The sequence below is a fragment of the Hyalella azteca genome, unplaced genomic scaffold, assembly GCF_000764305.2.
Source record: "Hyalella azteca isolate HAZT.00-mixed unplaced genomic scaffold, Hazt_2.0.2 contig10279, whole genome shotgun sequence".
Taxonomy (NCBI): Eukaryota; Metazoa; Arthropoda; class Malacostraca; order Amphipoda; family Hyalellidae; genus Hyalella; species Hyalella azteca.
The window spans coordinates 129,908-139,399 of record NW_025940324.1 but is presented as its reverse complement, the minus strand read 5'-3'; the positions used below and the strand labels follow the sequence as shown (position 1 = coordinate 139,399).

The window sequence follows — 9,492 nt, the reverse complement described above, 5'->3', positions numbered from 1 at the left end:
GCCGCCGTGTGGAGATGTTACGCTCGCGGGTCTTGGTAACCCAAACTGCTTGCTCTCAAACTCGGTATAAATGTTGAGCAGCTCAATGGACAGTTTTCATTGAACGACGTTTAATCAAATGTACATTAGTCCGAGATCCTAAGACTTTATCAGTGGACTTGCAGCAATGTAGTACAACAAACGCCATTAGCAAAGCGATAATGTTGTAGTAGTTCGTATTTCATTGGAACATTTCCTTTCACTTTACGAAGCGTGATTCTAGATAGCCTTTCTTGGTGTTAAGTTTTGTATCGAATCGTTCTGCAGAAGACAAGTCACTCGCAAAAGCTTCCAATTTACTTTTCTACTATATTAGTGTGAACTACAAGTCACCGTACCAGAAGCAGAGCAGTAATTTAGGTACTACAACTGTTGTAAAAAAAAAAACGGAAATAAAGCCTTTTTTGGCAAGAAGGTTAACAATTTTATTTTTCGACCATTGGTTCAAGAGCTTGCCGACTCCACAGAAAATAAGAAAAAACGTCGTCGAATGTTAGAAAAGGAAGTTAATTAACCTCAATGAACCTTACTTAAAAGTTCAGAAGTTATTGTACGCCTACTCTGTATTAATACAGTATCTGAAAAGTAATGAAAAACATTCCCTATTGAAATCAAGATCGAAAATATATTGAAAAACCATCATTGGCTGACTAAGGTACGTATTAAAATATATATTATCCCATCATTTCCATGTGCCAATAATGCCAGCTCTCAAATCATTTCCATTGTGAAATAAAAAATTACCGAGGTGCACGTGGTTAGATCATTCTGAAAATTGCAGAGTCTCAAGTTTCAAAATTTGCTTCTTTTTTTTTCGGATAAGGTAGAAGGTATTTGAGCGCCCGGAACCAAGAAAGTACAATAGTCAATAGTGAATGATTCACATAAGTTCTTTCGTTCTGATACTTTCCAATTTGTTTAATAAATGAAGTGATTGATGAAAATTGTATCAAAATTTTATTTTTTACTCCTTGTCATGGTTGTGATTAAATTTCCTCCTCCCTGAAAATTTCCGCAGTGAAGCCAATCTAAACCTCAATTGTTAAAACACAAACGAACCTTCTACGCAGACAATGTGTATTTATTGATGAACAATAGTTTAGGACTTTAGGTGACGGTATTCTTTCGTCCAATACTTTTTGAGGAGAGAAAAGCTACCTTACATCTGCAATCCGGTGACGAACTAATTTTTTAAAAAGTAGCGTAGGCCTAGTAGGTTTTGGTAAAAATATCTGTAAGTTTCTCCAATCATCTAAAATGAAACTTTTCGATTATCTGTCCCCGGTGTCCCGACCACAATGAATGTAATCTTATTTAACAATAGGTCTACCAGGTTGTCACGCCATTTCGTATTGTGTATCTCAAATCTCAATACATCATTCGCAAAAGAGAAGGAGCTGAATCAAATGCCTCGGTGTTTTCGCGTGCCACTCTGTGTACGCAACGTCATGCCCCTCCTCCATGACCATCTTTAAACAGTCATCTGCATACTTCATGTCGTACATGACTGCATGACGAATTTTCGCGAGCTTCGTACATCCCTTTATGCCTGACGGACGCGATCCTGAAGGAGTTCGATTACGTGGAATAACCTTGCTTCGAATTTTGTTTCACTTGTTTGTGCTATCATTTCTGAAACGTCAAATTTGTATTTTTTTGTCATAGTGCCGAAGAGATGAATGGATTAATAATTGACACGTTTTGAGGATTTACTGATTTGACTTTTAACTGAGCATTATTGCAAATAGCATCAATGTGACAGCCCGTTATTGCAATTAATGATCGAAACTTAACAGATGAAGTATTAGAGTTATCATTATTGGTATAAACTGCAGTTATACTGAACTCGATTGAAACGAAAACAATATAATTTTTTGGTTTTAAAATGAAATAACGACGAAGAATCCCAAAAATTCCATTAGATCATCACTAACAGCACCAACCACGAAAACGAGTTTGATGTTCAACCGAACAGGTTTCCTGAACGTTGGGAGAACTGTGCGTTCAGTTGTCCATGAGTCATGTGTCGGTGCAAGCTTTTTATTCTTCAGTATCAAGCTCATCGCAACTTGACTAGGATTTGGGTAGTTGGGGAGCTAACAATAAATACTTCCACACTTACTGAATCTTGCTATTGTGACTGTGGAGCTCCAAAAGATCTTGACTGTAATTTTATGTCCTATTACAGTGACGAGGCTGCAAAAAATTAAAGATGAATATGCTCTTGTTACGGCACTATTCAGCACACAGCCGACACAGGTCGTGTGTTACAGCGAGTTAGATGGCGTTAGTGTTAGTCGTACAATGTCCAGGGTGTAGCAGCAAGGCAGCGACCGTGCGTGCTGCGTGGTGTTGACTGCGGCGGTCAGTGGAGCGTAGGTGGACTTGCTGGCTACGCTGCCAGTATCCTCTACTGGTCCGCCTCTCTTACGCCTAACTTGGAGTTGTCAGTGCTCACTAAAGTCCGCTTGCTATGTCAATGCTCGCTGTTAGGTCGTGGGATGCTCTATTTAATACCATGACACACGTTGTCATCAATCTCAAACTGGGAGAGTCGCTGCTTGTTGATCACTGCGTTGGTGGGGAACAGCTAGAGAGTAAGCGAGCCGGTTGCTGGCTAGGAGCGAACACTTCCATGACGGTTGCCTCGTTGTGCGCTGATGCGTCCAACATACGAACGAACTGACGACGGCCGGACCTCGCGCTTACGCTACGTACGCGTTGGCTGGTTAGCCCTTTGCTGCCATTTATGGGCAGTGCTTGGACTTCTGCGAAGCGATGGTCCTCCTGATTCATCCGGCGCCTTATTTTTTTTTTTATTTCTGACGAAGTCTTGAATATGATGCCCTCTAGAGACACCAGACGTGAGATGTCCTGCTGATCACAGACAGTTATGCTAGTCTTGAATACTGCTGAAAATTTGGGATCGCCGGGATCATGTTCCACCTTGGAACACGTTAAAATCCGAAAATTTTTATTGTATTTTAGACTTGTATTTAATCAAAAAGATCGAAATAGGCTCAATGATTGAACTTAGCTGAAAAATTGTTAGGAATAAAATTATGTAAAATGAAAACATTTTGAAAATACCATAATCGTTGCTCAATATATTCAAAATGATTAACTACTTGAATCATTTTAATGGTACTAATAATGTGACTGGCATGGAAAGCATGTTAATGATTATGTCCAAAATTTAATTTCGATGTCAGATACGAATTTGGTATTCAGGAGGGTGGAAACTAATCAAGCGTGTTCACAAGTACCTACCTTCGTTTGTTGCCAACAAGTCGCATGCGGCCATATTTTTATGGCGAGAAAGTGACCCAAAGTTCAGCTCGGGCACGGCGCTGGAGTGCCTCTTGCATCCTTGCTGGAGTTTGCGTCACTGAGTTCCGTTGTGGACTTGTCGTCCTTGGATTCTCGCGCCTATTTTCTTCTCCGCCTTTTCAGGCCAGGAAAAATTTTGCGTAGGATTGAGAGCTCCGAGAATCTTGTACCGCTTTGCAACGAACGCCTCTCATCCGCTAGTGCTTTGTTTCAATAATTGTGTCGGATTCACGAGTCGTTTCATACGTAATGTGCGGCCACAGATGTCGGAGCAAAATGTTTGGAAACGTATAATCTGGTAACAAATTTTAAAAACGTATAAACCACGCTTGAAATATGTGCGAATTAGCTAAAGATCTTCACAAGGACTCGCTTTACACATTGTTCCAATGACCTTCATGCTCGTTCATGAATATTCTATCAAGCCTGAACACCTAGCGTGCATTAAGCTTAAACTATTCCGCTCAATCAATAGTTTAGGCACAAATTTTATCCGACGAAGTCTTTTCAATGAGTAGTGTGAACATCAGCCCATTTATTATAAAAATTCTGCTCTGTTGTTAGAAAGGAGAATCATTGGATATAAAACATTGATAAAGCGTTTTGACTGTCAGTAAAAACTTTCGAAACTCGCAGGAATGTTTCTATTTCTAATCGTTAGCATATGGGGGACGCTCCAGAGTTGCGTGCTCTCGAGCGCCAGTCTGCGAGGTGTGAGCTGGTCCACGCTTTCTTGGCTCAGGAAGAATCGTTGGAAGAACTGACGCTTCTTGTAAATAAGATCTAGTTGCACTAGAAAATGTTGCCTGTCATATTTGTCACTGCCGATGATCTTTAATTGTTGTTGTAAGTAAAAATCTCGAACTTGGGAAGAATGTCACTGACAGCTATCTATCTCCAAATTTCATCTACAAGTTTTATAAGTAATTTTTCTCGAAAAGTTTAAATTGGTTATCTAACTTATCTTGCTAATCCAATAAACTGATTTAGACATTCTATTCTTTCTTTCATTTCTAAAAATTTAGTATCAATTGCACAAAGAAAGAACACTTTCGTCTCATTAGCAATCCTTCTCTCTCATAATTTGATTTCGATCTCTTATGTTTAGCAAAGGAATCCACGTAAGTAGATTTTTAAACCCGAACTGCGAGCTCATACTTGAATATTGTTGTAGTACTTTGAAGGCACATGCACGCTGTGTGTGTCGACAGCCACGTTGTAATTTGTTGTGGTCCGTGTGTATGCATACCATGCAGCATGCATACAGGCTTTAAATAATCATATTAATTTTTATGGATATGCCAACTTTTCCCTCATAATATTGCGTGACCAATGGGCTCATACATGACTGGTACTTTGGTGTTCGTGCTTTATTTGACTTATTATTCCACGAAGTTATTCCACGCTTAAAATCTCCTCTGTTGTTGAACTCAATTTTCCTGACCTGCAGTTCGAAAGCATTGCAATTTGATTATTAGTTCGAAACGCGACGTCACCGATGATCTTTATAAAGTATCTCTGGTTAAGTGCCTTGTTTAAACGGGAAAACGAGCTCAGCTGTACCTCATATTCGTGCCAAAAATCATTAAACATGGCAACCCTGATTGAGGTGCCGCCATCCGTTGCACCTGCAATCCCGGACGATGGTCTGGGAATGAAGGACAAACCCATTTCTAGGCGACAGGAAATTCCTCATTTCGCGCTGGCATGAAGCCATGAAGAACTTACAAATAAACTGAACTTCTGTAGTACCATGCTTCTGTGGAGGAAGGTCAGTGATGAGCCGAAATCGCCGCGAAGCACAGAACTGGTTTGTTTGTTATCAAAATAGTTTCACAATTCTGCAGCCCATCCTCAAATTCGTGTGAATATTCTTGCGCTTTTAAATTCGTATTATCGTTTTTGAAGCTTTAATTAATAATCGCTCTGTGATTAGTGATACTTTTTTTAATACCAGCAGCTGCCTCTTTAGCTACCATCGTTCTTGCAGAGAAATTCAATTCGGAACACTGTTTATAGCTTTGATTGGAATATATGCCTTTTATTTCCAAGACTTTTCGGTAAAGTAAAAAAAGTTTCATATATGATTTGACTTTCGAGCGATAATGTTAAGCTAAGTAAAACAGTAAGTAAAGTTAAGTAAAACAAAGTTAAGTAAAACAATAAACCCTTCATGTTTGGTATAACTCAGCGAGAGATTTAGAGGACGATCTCAGGTTGTTAGTGCCAGATATTGCTGCATCTCCAAGACGAGGCCAAGAGGCTGAATGTTCTGATCGTTTTATTTGATTTGATCTCTGGACGAGCGCCATGGTCTCTCCTATGTTTCTGGCTTATAATTATCGATGATGCGTTCGTTGAGCTGACGTGCTTCAGGTCCTGTTAGAGCGATGCTCAGAATGTAGGCCTCTCTTGTTCGACATTACTCGGCAGCCTCAGACGTCTATTGGCGAAATATTTGTAAATTTTCTCAAAGATGTTACGAATGTCGTGCATTCTACCGACATATTTGGTACGTTTTTTTATTCCTGTTAGCGGGGCTCGAGAAAAACTAGACCATCATAAAAAGGTTATTTAAGGTGAACATCCCACACGCTCTTCCTCTTTAGGAAATCTTTTGGTAAGGATTTTTTTCGGTGGCTTCAATCTCTCTAGCCAAATGTCTGCTTGAGTCTCATTTATGATTATGCACAAGTGCAATAGGCCAAATGTTACAAAACTTAACTAATTTAATGCTTAAACGTTCATCACGGGTAAATTTGGCTGCCCGTTCCTGTTTTGTGATAAAATATCAAAATGCCTTTTTGATCATTTGATCAAAATAAAGAGGATCAAAATGAAAATCATTTGATTTTCGTTGGTCACGAAACGCTCGCAATTCAGCTGTCTGATCATATCGTGTTCACAATCTTTCAAGATTCCACGGAAAACAATTATTTAACGGTACGTACGTTATGAGGAGTGTCTTCTGTGCGAGCTTATTTTGATCAAGTTAGTATATTGAAGAATATAGTTCATTATGCTTAGTCTTCCATCATACCAGCCAAGTGGTGCTCATGGTGAAGCTCGCAGCCCTCGAGCTAGGCTACCCAACAGTTCATTTATCGTGCAACATCAATCAAGTGCGTCCTGTACGGTCAATGTAGTGCTTCTCTGAATGAACCTCTAAATTCATGATTCACTTCATTGAACTTAACTCGCTTTGTTACGCGAGAGTTGGGAATTATGGTTCAATTAATAGTTCCCTGCATCGTCTCGAGTTCAATGAGTCCTTATTGATTGATCAACTGCAATTGTAGAAGTATTATTTTTTTTTGTATTCGCCAAATTTTCTCCAGATGGTGTTATGCCGCCCAAGTTACGCTGAATCTTATTAAAAAAATATTTCAAATCTACTTCAATTAACGCAATAAATCATCGTAAGCATTTTGTAATCGAATACTTGCAGCAAGCTTACAACATTCACATTTTCATTTAGACATCAGCTGCCGTCTTTATTTTTGTGTCTGTAAAATGAAACAGATGTCGTTTTCTAATGCCAAATTCTAACCTTCTTGGACTTTCTTCGCCCCATTAGTTGTTCGCTGTTGCTCGACCAATTTAGTTCACTGTAGTCCTTGACCATTGACTTGCAAGATGACATTACTGTTAACCCTTGTGTCTTGATCGGTGAGTGCAGTGCCAGGCAAAGGCCCACTCCAGCAGACACAGCGCTTGCACTTCTTGGCAGACCCGCCCTTCTACTGGGCTTCATGGCCCTCCGAAGAGGGCGGAGTGCCCGATCTTTTGATCTTCAGACTGCGATGGAAAGGGAACCCTTGTTCATGGTATTTTCCTCATTCGATAATCGAAGCTGTCTTGAATCGCCAATCAAGTCAGCCTGTGTGAAGCTAGTTCTAGTAATGGGAAGAAGCTGTATTTGGGCTTACCAAATCGTCCGCAGTGTGCCTGAGAAATAGCTCCCCTCAATATCTTGACTTTTGATTTATTCCTAACGAATTTTTTTTATGGTCATGATTGGTAATCCTGTAATTGCCTTACGACGAAGTCAGTATTTTTTAAGTTTGTTTATGATTCTCCCTTAGATGTAATTATCTGTCAAATCAAATATCAAGTAAGCCTCATTGAAATCACTAAATTTTGAAATTAACAGGTTTTACAAGAATATTTTATTTGCATTCATTTCAAAGAAGAATGCTCTTGTCCGTTGTTTGAGGTGCAGCAAATACGCGTGCATTGAATTTACTATAATTATATGTTTGATGCCCAATTATTTGAGCGCATGGGATTTGTATTTTTAAAGTAAATATACTGGGTTAGATATATACGGAATGTCATTGAACATGACCGTCGCAATGCAGGTTCTGGCACTCATGTAGCAGTGTAAGCGAGACTATTGTACACAGTCTACGCGTCCCTTCAATATGGCGATGCTGAGCACACGAACCTATGTGAAAGACGCCTTTCATTGGAACAGGTTTCAGATATGCTTACTTCAGTGTCGGCTGTACTCATTGAGTTTTATAGGAGTCCTCCTTATCTTGCTGTACATCATTGAGTAAATATTGGTGTTATACTTAAACTAGTTTTTCTTATCGCTAGAATCAAATCGCATTATACGTACCACTACACTTACCACTTTGAAACCCGGTAGGTCAATTAGATTCTAGTTCTAATGTCCCAGTCAGTGTCGAAATAATTTCATAATCTAAGTAATGAATTATTATATTCATTTTCTTATGTCGTAATTGTCGTGTTCAAAAATTCCACTCTAGCTAATCTCGCTAGGAGAGTTTTCGAATTGATAGAATTTTTAGTGTTTTTTTTAGGACTACAAAGTTGAAATGCCTAAGTTAATTGTTCCAGGGAGCTGCCAATAACTGTTTAAATTTATGTTCTGAAGGTATATTCATTTTGGTCTTCATTGATTGCGATAATCATTCTCCAGGTATTTGAAATTCAAACGTATCTATTCGAACTGCGTAGGCTTTTTGTCTGATTTAATAAATTTTATTCAAAACCGAAAAAAGCTGAAAATAGCCTTACGCTCTCTCTGCTTATGTAAATTACGTCTACTGCATTCGACATCACCATCCATCAATCACAAAATACAGGCCAATTTATCGTACAAACTTGCTTATTGCACATTGCCTTGATTTTCTTGCTAGAATTGCATGCTTTGCATATGCTAGAATAATTTCTTGCTTGGGCCCGAATGTTTGAAATGTCTTAAGTTTGGGCTGACCATATTGGGCGGAATTGAACGTTTTTCGATCACGCCATTCACTGACCTTTCTTAACCCTGGATTAGAGCCTAGGTCTTTTGCTGTGTTGCGCGATCAAACATGCTGCGATGCCTGCTAAAGTTCGCTGGAATGAACGTCGATGCCGGTTTGAGTTTGGCAGACACTTGTAGAATTTATCCAGAATGACCGGAGTGTCGTAATTCGCATCCCTATGTCTTAGTTCAGGAGAGAGTTTTAATGCTGAACCGTTGTGAATACTCAGGGAATAATGCCCTTTTACTTTGCTAGCCGTTTATTTTCTTGAAATTTCTGAGATGATGCCCTTTGCCTTCTATATTTCTTGTAAGGCAAGCCTTTCATGCATTTTATTGTTTCCACTCGTGTCTTATTTTGACCTCTTGTGCATTTTTTATCCTGTTGCTCAACTGTTTGCTCGTGAGGCTTTACATGTCGGGGTAGACTTTTTTATAGCATTGCGCTCCAAGCTTGTTTTAACCATCTTAGATTTTTTCAAGTTCTTTTTCTTTAAATGCACTAAAGCAGCCAAAATTAATTCACTACGTATTGTATATTTCATATAACTTGTTTTCCCATTAGTATATAAAATTTTGCCGGGAATAAGACTAATTTCGATTTAATCTTTTTGTCAATAAAACACGCCACACAGACGTTCAAGACTCGTCTCTAGAAAGCCAAAGTGGCTAACGTGTCACGCATGCACGGCAGACGCAACGTTTTTCGATTAAGTGACTTCCAATGAGTCTAGTCCGCTCCGACACCAGCTGAAATTCGTGCAACTTCTAATTTCGAGATTTAATTTCTTTTGGTGAGTGGAAGCGAACAACAAGGTCTGAACGACCTTTTTGTCAGTTTCCTT

At 39.1% G+C, this 9,492-nt stretch overlaps 1 protein-coding gene across 2 annotated transcripts in view; it reads left to right on the top strand.

The window, feature by feature from the left end:
- Positions 1-9,492, top strand: part of LOC108673456 — a 90,865-nt gene continuing 81,373 nt past the window's right edge. For both annotated transcript variants that reach the window (XM_018161296.2, XM_018161295.2), the window contains exon 1: positions 1-694. The gene's annotated coding sequence lies outside the window, so the exon portion shown is untranslated. The remainder of the gene's footprint in view (positions 695-9,492) is intronic.